The 17,311-nt window shown below is 44.0% G+C and overlaps 1 protein-coding gene and 1 long non-coding RNA gene across 19 annotated transcripts in view; one reads left to right on the top strand and one right to left on the bottom strand.

The window, feature by feature from the left end:
- The window catches only part of LOC144313863 (uncharacterized), a 28,220-nt gene extending 23,564 nt beyond the window's left edge, over positions 1–4,656 (bottom strand). For all 5 annotated transcript variants that reach the window (XR_013379485.1, XR_013379484.1, XR_013379486.1 and 2 more), the window contains exons 1-2: positions 4,534–4,656; positions 4,289–4,376 (exon numbers count right to left, since the gene is read on the bottom strand). This is a non-coding gene — a long non-coding RNA (uncharacterized LOC144313863). The remainder of the gene's footprint in view (positions 1–4,288; positions 4,377–4,533) is intronic.
- The window catches only part of CELF2 (CUGBP Elav-like family member 2), an 814,981-nt gene that overhangs the window by 579,844 nt on the left and 217,826 nt on the right, over positions 1–17,311 (top strand). The window lies entirely within an intron of this gene.

Below are 17,311 nucleotides of genomic sequence, written 5' to 3'. Positions count from 1 at the left end.
GTCAGTCATCTTGTGGGACACTTGGCCTATTCCCTTTTCAGAGGGTGCTTATCATATGGCAACAGTTTGGTGTTTGGGGATTCGTTAATGTGCAAATTCCAACTGACTATTCCCAAGGTTGGAGTTGAGCCTTAAAAGTCCTGACAGGCAACATTGTTTTCACCGCAGGGTATCTCTGCCCTCACAAAGGGTACTGTGAAATTCAAACTAGGATCAGTTTTAATTTATTTTGGTATTTAAAGAAAATCTGCACCATATAAACTAGGAATGGAGCCAAAGAAGAGTATGAGAGATGCCGTAAAATGGGGCTTCCCGGTGAAATTGTTCTGATGGGCCCAACAAACTTGATGCTCATAATAATCTGCACACATAGAACAATTTGAGCAATTTTGAATTCACCAAGGAACTTCTTTTTTACTTCTGTTTATCCAGCCCCCCCCCTTTTTTTTCCAGCTCAATCAGCCAATGAGTTTCATGAACTCAACCCAAGTTGTCAGTGCGATCCCAGGCTACCACTGCTTTCTTGATCTCTGTTTTACAGCTAGAACTCCAGAATGGCTAATTAATAAGGTCAGCTTGTGATAGAATTATGATAGCTTCAGACTGTACCTCTACCACACAGACTAAATGAACTCTTCTGAGGTTGAGCCGGTATTTTCCATCATTGTCATGGGCAATTAGTAGCCACTTACAATTGGTTACAGTTCATTTCTGCTAATGGTATTGGGATGAGATCCTATCGACCACATGACAGCCCACATGAGTTCTCAGAGACCAGACGTCCAAATGGTAGGTTGGAAGCCATTCCATTTTTCACGCCAGTTTGGAAAACTACTTTTGGTGGATTCCAGAGCTTTATTTGTACTCATGTTTATGAAAACGTGTCTCTATGGCAAATTAACTTGCTGGAGACCGAGTTGCCTGAATGAATTGAACTGCGGGGCATTAACTTTACACTAAGTACATAACAGTGACAGGGACAGCGTGCTATCTTAGAAATCTCAGAATCTGTGTCATTTTCCTAAAATACCATCATTTAGAAGAGTAGCTTTGGAAAGAAAAGTGTGTCTGAAGGAAGCAGTAGTGATTACAGAGATCCTAGTTACTAGGCTCTGCATTGTCCATTTATGGGCAAAGCGCTGCATTGGTTTTTTTTTTTGTTTGTTTGTTTTTTGAAATCACCTTGTCCGCCTCTTCCTCATTCTTATTATAATGAACTTGGGAATGTTTAGTAGATCAGGTGACTTGAAATGGTTGAATGTTTTCCAACCTTCTAATACTGAAGTGGCCTACAATAAAGCTTCCATAGCAACCAGCCTTTTCCTGAAAACATTTTCTCTGGAAGGGGGAAAAAAAAAGCAAATGGAAGCAAGAGCGATGCCTCCATGTTAAATACATTTGCTGATTTATTTTTGAAGATAAAAAAAAAAAGAGAGTGTTTACAAGAGCTGTGGGAAAGGCCTGCCTGCTATGTGTCCCTGCCAGAGTGTCTGTCATTTGGTTTCTGAATCTCCACAAGAATACGTCCCTGGCGATAAACCTTAAGCATCTCACAAACATGTGCAGGAAACTCCTAGAGTGGGGGACGTGGGCGAGAATTCTAGTGCAAACCCTTGAAGGATGCACTGCACTTGTTTTAATTGAATATCATTTTGTCCATTAATTAATGTGTCCCTTCTAATTCCCCAGAATGGCAAATAATGATGTGTGAAAACAGTATAATTACATTTTGATATTTTTGGTAGAGTAATAACTGGATTCGATTTGCTTTTGATCTCGGAAGTTATTTATGATTCTTATCAATCATCCATCCTTTTTAGCTGTATCTATGTTCATTTGTGTGTGTGTGCGCGGATATTTTTAATTACGCACCGCCGTCAGCAGAGGCCCTGACACATTGGCCTGTGATACTTTGTGCAGGGGATTTACAAAATGGAGTTTCTTCCTCTGCTTGTGAGCAAAATATTTTGAGATTCCCCACTGTGGAAGAGGCATGCGCATGCACACAGGTAAACTCACACACGCCCAAGTATGCACCAGAATTTGTGATTTAATTAAAAGGAGAATCCTTGCCTTTTTTTTTTTTTTTTTTTTTAAGCAGCAAACTGGTTGTCTGCTGCCTAATTCCAGAATATGTCACTTGGACTGAAATGTCGAGTGCCGTCTGTGATTGCATGTTGCTCCTGCTTCAGCTCTCCAGGGTTGGCTTATTTTCTCCATTCACTTGTGATGGTTTACCTGTAGCCAGGATGCAGCCGAGGGACAAGGGACGTTTTAATCCGTGACCCGCAGAGGGCCGGGACAGCTCCCATTTACCAGAGGCATGTAAATCTCAGGGTCCTCTGCTCACATTTTAACTGTGACAAGGAGTTGTCACTTGGAAACGGCCTCTCAGCTTGGGAAAAGGCCCTATTGCCTTTCAACTTGAAAAAGGCGGTGGTGGAATTTTTGTTTGGAGACCAGAAAAAAATAAAAAAAAGAGTGACAGAGGCAGACATGCGATACTCTCCCCAGTAGGAGAAGCCAGGCTCCAGCATTCATCATGATGACAGGAGACATTGAGATGAAATTCTTACAAAATATAAGACCAGCACTTAGGACAAAAGGGATGAAACCGTTTGTGAGACTCTTTTGTGAAAGAGGATCCATTTCTTTTTAGCTGATTTTTACAGTAAAACTATTGAGAGAAAGAGAGAGAGAGAGAGAGAGAGAGAGAGAGAAAGAGCCAGAGCCCCTGGTCTTGACAATTTAACATTTTGCCTTATTTATTCTATATTGTCACGCAATATGCTTGGGCATCTGTGTCACATTCTTAGGTATTAATAACCCCTTTTATCTCCTCCTGCCTTTGTGCTGACATCAGATCTGATTTTGCAAAGACAAGTAAGTAGCCTCACGTTGACCTGCATTTATTCCAAAGGCATTATGCGCCCCGGTGCGGAGAGGATGCATTTACCTCTCGCTCCAAACAGCCAAGACTTAAATAATGCATTTCAGCAAGGTAATCTATTAGAACAGCTCTCTCGAGAAGTGTTATGAATGGATTCTGCATTTAAAAATCTCCATTTTGTTCCTCCCTCCTACTAATTACTTCTTTCTTTGTCTTACCTCTCATTTGCATTTACTTAATCGTAAGAGAGGGAGTCTAGTTGGTGGTTTTCGCCTTTACAAATCCTTACACTGAGTAGCGGTAAGTGTAATGTTGACTTAAGCTCATTTCCGTTGCAGGGAAACTGCATTGCCAAAGAAAAGATGCTTGCTAATCGCTACATCTAATTACAAAGAAGAGTAAATCACTAAAAACAAATTAAGTATCTTAAATAAAATGGAATATGAAAGCAGTTAACAATCAAAGAGGGAGAAGGCGGCTGTCTCTCCAGTCTGTTTCCTGCACTAATTGAAGGCAGCCCAGGTTTGGAGAGCTGGCCAGAGTGGGGGGCTTGGCAAGGCTTTTCTCCACCGAACCCCTTTTCAGAGAATTCAACCAAAATGATATAACAGAAAAAAAAAATCAGGGCACCTGGGCAACTCAGTAGGTTAAACATCTGACTCTTGATCTTGGCTCAGGTCGTGGTCTCAGGGTCATGATCCAGGCTCTGTGTGTAGCACTCAGAGTGGAGTCTGCTTGAGATTCTCTCCCTGTGCCCTTTGCCCTGCTGGTCCTCCTCATGCTCTCGCTCTCTCTCAAAATAAATCTGAAAAAAATCTTAGGTCCCAGGATTCCAAGTATCTTTTGTAAAAGAGGAAACCACAGGTAACTTTTCTGCTTGGGCCCTGTGGACGCACTTCTCAGCTCGGGATGATGGAGGTGACTTTCAAATCACAGCAGCCCTGATTTAAATAAACTGGAAACTAATGAGAATTTTATACTTGACCTTAATCTGAAGAGGTCTGAAATAAGCTTATTACTAACCAAATCCTTCTCCTTCTTGCATTTCTTTAGTACTAGTTCCTTATGCTTTCAAACGCATGCCAATCTGCTAGATGTTAAAGCCAACAAGGAAATGAAGTTTTTAATCACTGGTTCAAAAAATGTGGTCTGAGGAATACTATTGTTCCTCACAAAATTCTCCTGACCGTGTTTTATCTTGACGATTTCCATATTTTTGTATCTTCGTGCCATTTAGTGATTTTATAACATTTCCCATTAGTATCCCAACAAAAGTTGGGCTGACCTTCCCATTCTTTTTTTTTTTTTCTTTTTTTTTGCGGTCTGCGGGTATTATAATAAAAATCACGAGAGCAAAGATAGAATTATTTCATTGAACTGTTAATACAAGAAACTTACCTTTAAAAATGCTTATAGCTCTTCCCTTTGGCTATGTATCCATAAAGTCATTCCATTTGCTTTTCAAAGCCCTTTGCCTACTCTTGATCTATGTGAAGAAAGATCAGAAAGGTTTTAAAGTCAATTTATGAATAGGGGAGTGTAGGGTAAGAGAGATGGCTGGGAGATGGAAATCTGGCCTGGGAAGATTAAAATACCCAATAAAATGATCTGCTTGGTTCTATTCTTTAACCGAAAACACTTGCCTCCCAATATAATAGGCTTCCACTCTACCCTAAACTCTAGGACCAGGGTATTTGAAGGAGTCCAGCATTCAGGAGATCGGTCGCAAGCCACCTTTACTATATGCTTTAGATCTTCTGCCTTGGTTCTAGAATCTGAATCTTTACATCGTTTCCTTGTGACCAACGCCTGCACGTACCATGACCTGTTCTTCCATTCCTGTTTTTAGGATCCTGCTGGGACCTGAGTTTCTCTGGGGTTTTCTATTTCTAATTCTATGCTAACCTGCTAGGAACATCCCCAACCGCTGGGTCTCTCTCATCAACTGATAAACTCTGCCATTACAGTCCCCTGTAATGTAATCAGGGCCTTCCTGGATTGGTCCTAGGTCGGTATCGTCTCCAAGTGCTGGCCTTCTGGAATATGACCCATCTTGCCCCCAACCACATGAAATTCTAACATGATAAGTCATGTAAGGCTGGGTGTTGCACTTCTGTGATTGTGCTTCAGGTGTTAAAATCTGACAGGCAGTGACCACTCATCAGAGGTGATGAGGCCTCACCAGTAAATGACATGTTGTTCCCTGACACTAACCAGAAAAGCAGATTCAGGATGATTATTCAAAGAAAGCCAGACAGTGAGTAAAGATTTAAAGATTGAGAGTTTTGTTTCTTTGAATAGTGAACTGGTTTTTGTTGGTGGTGGTGGTGGTGGTTTTTATGCACCCAGACATGTTGTATTGAATGGACCAGGCAGGACTGGGATAAAGATACTGGTCAATAGAATGCTCTTTGCTGTGGACAGAGACAGGCCCTCAGGAGCCATTTCTTCTTCTTTCTATAAGTGAAGGGTCAGGATCCAGTGTGCCTTTAGATCTGGTTCAGCCCAGAGCAGTAGACTCAGGTGTACAAGCCTTAGCAGGTGGAGAGAGGTGCTTGCTTCTCCCTTTTGCTCTGCACATTCACCCCCCAGGGCAGCAGAACCTGGATGTCAGCTCAGCCCGTGGTGTGCTGGAGAGAGATGAAGATGCTAGCTTCAAAAAAGGAGGACTTAGTGGGAAGGGGAGGGGGAAAAAAAGTAAGCAAATGTGGGAAAAGAGATGGTAGCCTGTGAAATCATAGACTGTCCCCGGAGAGAGGAAGCAGTTATCATGGGCTCGCTCTCATTTTTTAAAACTCTAAGACAGGGAACCTGTGATATGTACAGATATGTGTAATGAGTGTATTATTTTTCTCTGCAACAATAATTAAGACCCCACTCAGTAGTGTCTCCGATCTTCCTATCTGTGGACGGCCTCTCCCAGTCCTTCTTCAGTGTGACTAGCTGCGGGGCTGACCACAGTGGGGAAGCTGCTTGGACCAACCCTGGATTCTGCCTGCAGGGGTAACACCCCCCGGGCAGCCGGCCAGGGCTGAGAGTGGACAGGCGCCCATGCACGCTCCAGGCCTTCCCCAAGCTGGGAAGCAATGTAAGAAAATATGTAAAACCGTGTTTGACTTAAAATGCAGATAACAGACAGAAATACAAATAAGGTTGTACTGCCCAAAGCACAGGGAGACCTTCAGGTAGAGATTTGGCCAGAGAATTAGGACTGTCCTCCTGGGGCAACCCGACAGCTCTTTCCCACCAGCCAGCCCATCTTTCAGGACTGGCGGAGTATGTGAGTCCGTCGGAAGGAACTATTTGAAAATCCAGGGGATATGTGACGTGTGACTTTATGAGGAAATGAATGTACTCTCAGAATACCTCACCTTTTTAATAGTAGTGCGTAGCATGGGCTGTTCTGCTCTTCAGTAAAAATGATTAATAGCCCCCATCCATCACATTGTACAGTATGGTACATCTGAGTAGCAGAGAGCCTATAAAATAAACTTGGCAATAAGTCACAAAAACATTCGTATTTTTTTAATAACATTTTTGAAGGAGAAAAATCTGTTTTTCAATAAATTCTGGCATGGCTTCCTTCCAGATTTTATTTCTCATTTAAAATTATCTTGGGGTCGATTTTTTTTTTTCCTCTTCATTGGCGTTTTACTAGGTTTCTGCCTAAGACAAACACATTTCAGAGCCGGATTAAAAAGAAGACTAGCGCCTGCACATGGAGTTCTAGGTCTTTCTTCTATTTCTGCTTTTGGTTGAGTAGTGATGGCATTAACACCAATGTAATCCGTTAAATTTGACCAAAGTTTTATGGTCACTGTGACTCATGATCACGTAAAATTATTTCTCAGCTCAACACATTCCTATGTTATTACCCCCATATATTTGGCTTTTCTTCATGGAATATCTTATTTCTGTTCACTGCTGTGTAAATTACCATCTTTCTTATAAAGTGGGAGGTTGCTACCATTTTAAATGATAGAATTCTGATTTCAGTATGTATTGCATAACCATCCCTGATGATCAGAAACGCAATTTATACTTATCATGAGTAATCACTCAGGGCCAACAGGGTGGTGCTGGGGATTATTAGCCGAGGATGCCATTAATTGTCAAAATGCTTCTCTCTCCTTTTCCAGTCCTAGAAAGTGAACACATTCTTTACAAGTGACACGGGGCCTTCTTTGTGCAGGGCCTTCTAAACATTCCTAATAAATATAGGTGGATTGTATTCTCTAGGAAATGGAAAAGGAACCCTTGGAAGTTCATGAAATTCATTCTTGCACCTGAAAGAAAAAATGACACCCCATCTTCCGTTCTTCACCTCCCCCAACCACCAGCTGAACATTATTACATCTAAGTCCATGAATATAATAATGTACGTGTTCCTGTCCAGAAAGAGGATTCATAGCATTTTTTGTATTATGAGACATTTTCAAAGCAGAGAAGTGGCTAGCATTCAGGTATGTTCAAACTCAGTGAACATATAGGTCGGGAGAGGCAGGAAAAGCTACCTCTCCTTCTGTGTTTATAATACTGAGAGATCTCATATACCAGCTGCCTGGTTTTCTTCTCGTTTATGGAATGAAAGATTTGATGCGGTGAAACAAAACCTACATTAAAATGCAGATGACAAAATGTCAAAAGAGCTTGCCAAGAAGTTACTTTATCCACTAAATAAATACCTTTGGTGCCATCTAGATTTTGAGACCTTGATTGTTTCTTTTTTCTTTCTTTCTTTTTTTTTTTTTATTTATGATAGTCACACACAGAGAGAGAGAGAGAGAGAGAGAGAGAGAGGCAGAGACACAGGCAGAGGGAGAAGCAGGCTCCATGCACCGGGAGCCCGACGTGGGATTCGATCCCGGGTCTCCAGGATCGCGCGGCCAAATGCAGGCGCCAAACCGCTGTGCCACCCAGGGATCCCACCTTGATTGTTTCTAAAGCACTTTGTTTCTGAACCTTGGGAGACATGGAGAGGGGAAATCAATGGGACATTGTGATGGATTATATTTGGAGGGTGAGAGAGGGAGAGAGGCATAAGTGATGGCCCAGCGCTTCTCAAGTCCTTGAGGAGACACTATGGTGGTCAAGTGGAAAGCTAGTCCCTGGGAGGGAGCCAGGGTTGGGAGAGAATGATCAGGAGTGCTGCATGTTAGCTTTGTGGAATGAGCCGCAGGACTTCGAGACACCCAAGTGGACATGTCCAATAGGGAATTGGATGCACAGGTCTGGACTACAAGGGACGAGCCAGGGTGGAGATACAAAGTGTGGCTGTGTAGACAGGAATGATTTCAGCCATGCGTGTGACTGATGGAATTTAACAGCTTAACTTCTCAGCTGCTAGAAAATAAGCCAGCACCGGAGACAGAGGAGGAGCAGCCTGAGAAGGGAAAGTCTCAGGACGGTGTACATCCTAGAACCCAAGGCAGGAGGGCATTTCAAAGTCAGAGAAGCAAAAACTAGACAATCACACATGTGGCTTTCTCTCTGAACTGGAGCATAGCCTAAATTTCCTCATAGAAAATCATCTGTGCTTTCTAAGCAGCAAAGATTTGCCCTTTCTGACTGGCTGACGGGTATATATTTTCACCTCTCTGACAACAGAAAAACTTCCAACCTCTACCTACCCAGGATCGTCTGTCCCTTGCCTGGAATAATTCTGCTTTAATATCATCCTGTGGGAAATGTATCTAGTTTATTGCTCCATTCTTTCTCTTTTATATGGGATCATAATGATCTTTCCTTTTGTTGACAATTTGGATAATGACGGGAAAATATCATTATTTGCTGACGTATTCTGGTTTAAAGCTGTTTCCTGGGAGAACACATTGAACTCCCATAATAAAGTTATAGTCCAGATATAATAAATGTATTTTTAAAAGTGTATTTTCCTCCACATAGAAGCAGTGGGGCCCTTTATTGAACTAATTATAATGGCAGAGCTCTTGATTGAGCTACGGTGTAGGGCGAGAACGTCCCCTCTCCCTTTTCTTTACCACACTGAGGTTGCAAAGTTGCAGAGTTTGACACTCGCCGTTAGACTATAATCCAGTGAATCCATTGCATAAGCAGAAATAATTTTACAAAAATAGCCATTGTTGTTTACTTAAGCTTCTCAGTCCATGGTAAAAATAGATCTTCAATAGATGGCAAGATACTTTCCCTAATATGCCGGTTTTAAAATCATCGATTGAAAGAAAAAGGCATTAACTGGTTGTTTTTTGGGGCATGAGGTAAGAAAGAAAATTAAAATATCTAAGCAATTCTCAGTTCACAAAGTAACTTTACTTTCCCTATGTAAACAGTTTCTGCCCTAGCTAAATATGGAACAAACGTCCGTGCTATCGATTCTTTTGGAAGTTAAACTCTGTCTTACTGAGGCTTAATTACATGAAAGAGTTCTCAGATTTTAAAAGACATGGGCTTCTGTTCTGGCATCAGAAGCAGATGTGGCTTCTAACTTGGAGGGTGGGGATGTGGTGTTTGTCCCTGAAACTCTGAGCCCAGCTGTCCTGCAAGTGCCAAGTTCAGCCATGCTTGTGGCTTTAAACATCGCCCATACTACACCGACTTCCAAATCCTTATCTCAAGCCCCACTTTTTTTTTTTTTCTTGAATTTTGCAAAATTTTCTGCTGGAAACCTCCGTATGTCCCACAGGCAGCCTCATTCCATGTAAAATGGAATCCCTAACTCCTCCTCTAACTTGTCTGCAGAAGCCTTAAAAAACTCACCCAAACAGCACATCAAAATCCTGCTTAACATCTTCTCCCTTCCTCGACCACAGCTCACAGAACTCTCAATCCTGGGTTTTCATACTAAATGCCTTTTTAAAACCTAGTCACCTTTTCTTCACTATGCATGAACAGACCCTCACCCCACCCCCTGGAAGATTATTCTCTTTGGGGTCACCCTCCCTGCCTCGATATTCAAGTCACGGATTTTTCTAGAACCCAGGCACATCATTCCCTATTTGAATTTCTTTAGCACCTCCCTTGGCCCCTGGCTGAAATCTCAACTGCTTAGCATTTCCAGACTCGTCTCACCATTTGGTTCCAACTTGCTTTGTTCCAGCTTTTTAGTTAGCAGCTTGTATACGCTCATCGCCCAGCTGCCCAAGACCACTTACTGGTATTTGAGGAACGGTCTGCCCTCTCACAGCCAAGCCCACGGTGTGCTTCCATCTTTGAGTTTCTCGTCTTTTAAGACTCAACTCAGGTGTAACATTTGTGTGATGGCTTCGTATACATTCAGGGCTACATTTTTTTCCTCTTATCTATTTTCCATAAGTATATAGTTGAATACATTTTTTATTCATTTTAATCTTTTACAAGAGACAATAGAGCCTAGTGCTTTTTTTTAGGGCACAGGATTTTAAACTACCAAAACCTGAGCTTGAAACCCTAATTTCAACAGAAACAGTGACAGTTTATTTGACCTCCCTGAACCTCATTTTTCTTGTCTGTAAAATGGGGATCATAGCATGTAACTCTCAGAGGGCCTTCATAATTACCTCTATAAACTTTGCAAAGCACTTGACTCATTAAATTAAACCTTGTCCTGGTACGTATTCATTTGTATTCAAAATTGTAGGTTCCAGTAACTGGTCCTTAGTAGAAGCCCAATAAACATCCAATAAATGGATAACCAATGGGTAAATTCACACATGCATGTAGTTTGGCAGTTCCAGAGATCAATGTAAAAACCATACCAAGATACAGTGTTATTAAGATCAGAAGGATAAATTATTGGATATTTTAAAATTAGATGAAGCAAAATTGAATAACTCCTACATTTATCCTATTCTGAAATGTGAGAAGTCCTAGTAATGCTGTTTATGGTGGGTCTTTCTGTTTTCACTCAGAAAAGCACAAGAAATACTTAGACAAGGAAATATGAACTGACACCGGGACGTTGCTCTTCACCTTTTATCTCCAGCACTAATCTGATTGTCACTAGTGTTGACGGTTTTCCCATCATGCTACAATGAATGTACCATAAGTTGCATCATGATAAACAATTAATTCCATGCACTTGGAGGAAAGGGATTTTTAGAGTCTTTTTCTACTACTATTTCTAACTTACTTGCTTGTATTTTTCCATGTGCTATAAACTATTATAATCCTCTTTCAGATGATCAAGTTCTATAACCTTCACATAAAAAAAAATAAATAAAAAAAATAAAAAAACAGACCTGGGCTTCAACTTTCAAGAAACACATACAGAATGTTCTGGTGAGGTTTATTTTGTGAACTGAATGTATTTCCCCGGAATAGTGAGAGAGAAGAAATACTCTAGAACAAAAAACCAAAGTACCCTTGAACTAAGAAAGAAAGTCCACTAAATGCAATAAGGAGAAAAAATCATTAGGAACAAGCTATAGTTCGTGTTCTCATAATGCTCTGTGGAGTTGGTAGGTACAGGAATCAGGGGCAACCATGGGACGTTCCGAGCTTTCACGCCAGCGTATGCACTTGGTGTGTAGCCTGGCGCCCTGACATGTGGCAGACACAGGAGACCTGGTGAGGAATGTGGGACGTGAGACCCTGGGGCAGACTGCTCCTTACAGGTGCATGATCGCCTTCTCTGAAGATCCACAGTGAAAGAATGAACACCCTGGTCGCCTAAAAGTAGTGGGCCCCGTATCTTCTTTCCAATCTTCTGATTTCATAATTGGCAGAATTAAAACAGTGATCCAAACACACATCCAGCTGGGTTATGTGATGGCAAATAGATCAAGACATCCTCCACAGTTTCACTGGGTGAAAAATTATGTCCTCTTTTTTATGCTCCTCATTAGCGATTAAGGGCAGGGATTCCAGAGCCCGGCTCTCTGGGTTGGTATCTGGCTTTGCAGCTTCCTAGGCGTGACCTTGCATCAGCTGTTTTGCTTCTTGAAGTCCCCCGTCCTCGTCAGTGGAGTGGAATGATGAGGTCCCTTCTCCAAGGGGGTGTCACGGAGGTTGTGTGATGGTACATCTGCAGCAGTTGCTGGCGCAGAGAACAAGTGTGAGCTGCTGCTGGGGTGAGTCAGCCATGACTCCATTGATTTCCAGAACACCGGTGACCCCTGAATGCCTCCTCAGCCCCTGGCCTTTTCTGGCATCCAGTTGTGTTTTTCAGCTACCTGCTACGGGTCAACTCTTTGTTTCCTTTCGGGGCACCCGCGTACCTGGCTGAGTCCGTAACCTCATTGATGTTCTATTCATTGTCCCAGCTCCCACTAAACCTCCTCTTCCTCTCTCATTATCTGTGTCAGGACGTCCGTTTCCCACTCCTGCTCCTCGCACTGGCCTCCTCTTCAAGCGCCTTGTGAACACCTCCGCCCCGGGGCCAAGCAACTACCCCTGCCCAGTCGCCACCCAGGTTGGAGCACCTGCCTGCCTCCACTTACCCGTAGACTACTCAGGGCAGCATCACACTCCAGTGACGTGCTAGCTTCTACCTTTAAGATTTCTTCACAGCTCTCACTGTTCCCTGACTAAAGTGTGTTCACTTAACCATGGTCTCTGATGGAACACAAATCAGAACAAAACATATATGAGTAGTGATTCCAGTCTTCTGATAGAACATTTGCTACTGGTACCAGGGCTTTCCATTGCAAAGAATTGACATTACGTCCTTGTCCATGCCTATGTGCACCATACAACGTATGCCCTGGTCATTTGAGGCAGTTACTAGCCACTTTAAAGACAGAATGAAGCAAAAAAAAAAGGACATTTAAATTCATCTCAACACTTGTATTATTAATCTTAGAACGTAACCCACCCTTCATTTCTTTTTTTTTTCCCCACCCTTCATTTCCATACAACTTCTGTAACAGGGACGAGGATCCAGCATCCGCAGGATGTCTGAAGGAGGTGTGTTAAGCAAGAGTGAGAAAATTAATATATAAATTAAGCCATGAGCGCTGTACATGGGGCAAAGCAGTCACTGCTGGTGCTTTCGTCCTCTTGATGGACAGTGCTAATAGCCGAGCAGGGAACCAGGGTTTGTAGTGACATTTACCGTGAAGGGGGTACTGGCCCTCTGGGGACCAGGATAGCTGGCACGCAGGCATCTGCTCCGTCCAGGCTTGCTCTCACCTCCCTGCCAAGAGGTCTTTATGGAACCCCATCTGCTTGAATATCTTCCAAACACAGGAGAACCAGACTGCTTTCCTTTCCCTGCCCCATTTCCTCTGCTAATTCTGGTGCATTCCGGAGGGAGTAAAGCCCTTCCAGATGTCCCACTTGAAACGGGCCTGCGCTTGTTTGAAGCTAAGACTTACATCGTTTTCATTAGTGACCTGCTCCGCTCCAACAACCAGCTTCCTCTGTGGCTCCAGGCTGCGTGGCCACCTGTCATGTCCAGTGCTGAGTAACTGGCAGCAGCAGCATCACCAGCACCGCCGCCCGTGCAGCCCTGAGGGCACTGCAGGCAGGTGGGGGGGCTGTTGCACACCTGGGGGCGCACACCTGCTCGCGGGCCCATTGTCCTGGATTTCTCCAGTTCTCTGCACAAACCAGGAATCTGTTCTTAATGCAAAATGTAAATGTTGGCAGCTAATTCGGTAGCATCATTTAAGCAGGATTTGACCCATGGTCCACCGGCCGGTGACCTTTGTTCTTGAAAATAAGCCTTTCCTCTTTATCCCTGTTTCACCCCCACGGGAAGTGTTCTAGGTCCTCATGTGACTCCTACAGTAAATCCTACAGATTTGGGAGCTTAGGGAGCGGGGCTGTCAGGACGGTGGGAGTTGCGGCCCGTCAGGAGCAAGTTTGAATCTGCGCCTACGACAATCCCAAGTCCCTGATGAATATGTATCAACGTTTGATCCGTACTTTTTTTTTTTATGAGATTGCCAATAAGTTTATTTTATTTTTTTTAATAATAAATTTATTTTTTATTGGTGTTCAATTTGCCAACATACAGAATAACACCCAGTGCTCATCCCGTCAAGTGCCCCCCTCAGTGCCCATCACCCATTCACCCCCACTCCCCGACCTTACCAATGGGACGCCAGGCTGTGATTTTTAGCAAACGTGTGTGTTTCTAGAAGTTCAAGTATCTCAAGCCCTCTGATGAATCCTCTTCTAACGTCTTGCAGTCCAGCGCTTTGGCTTCCCAGGCCCTAATCCTGTCCACACTCCAGTCTTGGGGCGAGCCGAGTGCATGGGCCTCCAGCCGGCTCCCCCGCCCCCTACCCGGTCAGGTGTCCAGAGCCAGGGGAGGGCATGTCACCACCATCAGGCCCTGCATCTCTCTCCCCACCCAGCTCCTGGCCCCATTCCCATGCCCTTCAGAGGTCACCGGCATCCCACAGTAAACGTGGCTCTGGATGCATGTGTGTCCTTGGGAAACACACACTTGCACGGGTGAATTTTGCAATCTACACAGGCGATGATCTAGATTCTGGTTCCTTTTTTTATTTCCTTCCAGTCAGTTTTAGGGCTGCTCATGTTGCTGAGTGTGCATCTTCTTCCTTCCTCGTGGGTACCGCGTGCTGTGCCATCCACAGAAACCCTGCCGTGGTGCTGGCGTGCACATGCGTGTCCTCGTCTGGCTTTGTGGGCGGGCCTGTGGGGGTCGTGCTCTCGGGACCATGGGCCACAAGCACCCTTCACCTCCGCAAACTCAGAGGACTGCTCACGGGAGTGCCCGAGCCAGCCCGTCCTCCCATCATGCGGCTCCCTTGGATTTGCCCTTGCATAGCCGATGCTGGCTGCATCCTTGTCCGTTTAAATGAACATTTCTCTGAATGCTCGTGAGCTCGAACTTCTCTTTATACACTTCACCACTTGTTCATATTTTATGCAAATTTTTCTCTCTTTTTTCTTGTGGATCTCCTCTATAGTCTAGATGTTCATCTTTGGTCCATTTTTAGAAGTGTCAGCTATCTTCTATCAGTGTTGTCTGGGATCTTTGGTTGAGGTCAGGCCCATCACTGTATTCCTATGTGACTTAGAAAAACATCATGCTTAAGAAATCCTTCTTCATCCCCAGTTATCAAGAATACTTTCCCGTTGCTCTTTGTGTTGGGTTTATGGTTGTACTTCACCTCTACACCTTGACACAGCATTTGGAGGGGAGCTTTGTGGGGATTTGTTTTGTTTTTATGGCGGGGACATATCGATCCAACATCTTCTCTCTATAGAAAGCTAGTTTTTCCAACACCGTCTCCTAAATAACCCATCTATTTCCCACTAATTGGTGTTGCTCAGTCTTATGATGAATTGCCACATACATATGGATCTGTTGATAGGACCCTGATTCCGAAGTTTCTCGAACAGCTGACACACCTGGGCGTCCGAGGTACCAGGAACCCTTAGGCCCTCACATACCTAGCATATGGGCTCGAGTTTTTATCTAGAACTTTAAAGCTGAAGGCACCTTTAAATATAACCTGCTTCCTACTCTCATTTTTACATGAAGAATCTGAAATTTAGTGTGATCAGAGTCCCCTGCGGGCACGTGGCAGCCGCAGGGCTGTGACCCAGGTGTGCTCCAGAGCAGCCCATGTTCTCAACATTACCACCGGCTGCCTCCCTCTTCGGGGTTAGAGGAGGTTGGTTTTCAGCCTCACTTTCTCCTTTGGTTTGTCAGTTTTATGAGTTTCTAGTGATTTCGTTTAGTGATCAAATTTTTTGCTCTTCAGGCTTGCTATTTTTCATAACTAACGGGTGCAGATGTTTTGTATTTTTCTGCTGTTCTTTTTCCCCCCTCTGTCTCTCTTCCTCCTTCCTCACTGCCCCTCCCTCCCTCCCTTCCTTCCTGGCAAAGGTGAATTATTGGTATGAGTCTAGGAAGTACGTGGAAATCCAGCCAATCTAAAACTACCTAGATTGTCATCTTGATGCTTTTGTATTTTGATAGATGTCTCAGAAAAATCAGGGCCCCTGGGTGGCTCAGTCGGTTAAACGTCTGCCTTTAGCTCAGGTCATGATCTCAGGGTCCTGGGATCCAGCCCTGCATCTGGCTCCCTGCTCAGTGGGGAGTCTGCTTCTCCCTCTGCCCCACCCCCTGTTTGTGTGCCTTGCACTCTCTCTCTCAAATAAATGAAATCTTAAAAAACAAGAAAGATTAATGTTATTTCTTTGCTGATGCATTGTTTTTAGAAGTGTTACAAAAATATATTTCTCCATGTGAGAGGCACTTTCTATCTCTGAATGGAACAGAAAAAAAATGTTGTGGAACAGAAAGAATTATGTTTTCAGCCACCCTGTCCCGTGTGCTTTGCCCCATCTTTTGCCTAAACGTCAGCCAGACCCTGTCCAGGTGCCTACGTCGTGATGGCTTTGCTTGGTCTGTCTGGACACTGCTGGGTTTGTAAATATGTTAATTCATGAAGTAGAAGCAGAAGAACTTCCATTGGAGGTGGCATCCTGAGGCGGAGCATCAGAGACCAGAGAGAAGGAGGGAGGCTTGGTCTCTTGAGTCTGCTGTTTGCCGAGGGAGGAAGGCCGTAAAGCAGCAGCCAGTGTGTGTGATCTTTATGGTGTTCTCCAAGGTCATTCTCCATCCTCAACAGTGCCCCCCAAAAAGGCCACTTGTAGAATAGCAGAGTCAAACAGGCCAAAGGAAGAGTCTCATCTGGTGTACCAGCCTGACCGTCAGCACCTCATCCTGTAGCCCTGAGTTTGGCCCCATGGCCAAGAGTAATAAGGCCCAAGGCCCTTGGGGAAGGTAGTAGAGCATACATTTTACCGTATCTCCCTGTTCAAAATGGCACAACGACATGGATTTGTAGCAAGCGTGTTGAGAGAGGGCCAGGAGGATCAGAAGGTAACCACACCGTGGAACCTTTAGTATGAGTTCTCCGGTTTCCACTCTTGTCTGTCTCTACAGTGGGATCTGACATTTGGAAGTGATTTGAAATCCTTTGATGAGATACTAGTATGTGGCATTAATGGAATGGTTTTTTTTTTAAAAGATTGATTGATTGATTGATTGATTGATTGATTGATTTATGAGAGAGAGAAAGAGAAGCAGAGACACAGGAGGAGGAAGAAGCAGGCTCCATGCTGGGAGCCTGACGTGGGACTCGATCCCGGGACTCCAGGATCGCACCCTGGGCCAAAGGCAGGTGCTAAACTGCTGAGCCACCCAGGGATCCCTGGTATTTTATTTTTTATTCTGGGGCTCCTAGTGGTACTCTTCATCTTGCTGTTGGACGTTTTTATTTCTTAACTTTCTCTGTTAAAGATGGGCATGATATTGAAGCACTCACCTATCTGCCAGGTAGGTCTTCTAGTGATAATCTAGAAAGAAGGTCGCCACAGAGATGAGAGGCACCGTTTTGATGCTTTTGTAAATGATGAACATTTGTCAGTGTAGTTAAGATTGATTCAGGGGATCCCTGGGTGGCTCAGTGGTTTAGCACCTGCCCTCGGCCCAGGGCGTGATCCTGGAGTCCTGGGATGAAGTCTCACATCGGGCTC

The sequence above is a fragment of the Canis aureus genome, chromosome 5 (genome assembly GCF_053574225.1).
Source record: "Canis aureus isolate CA01 chromosome 5, VMU_Caureus_v.1.0, whole genome shotgun sequence".
Lineage (NCBI taxonomy): Eukaryota > Metazoa > Chordata > Mammalia > Carnivora > Canidae > Canis > Canis aureus.
The sequence above is the reverse complement of the archived record's forward strand: the minus strand, read 5'-3'. Positions and strand labels throughout refer to the sequence as shown.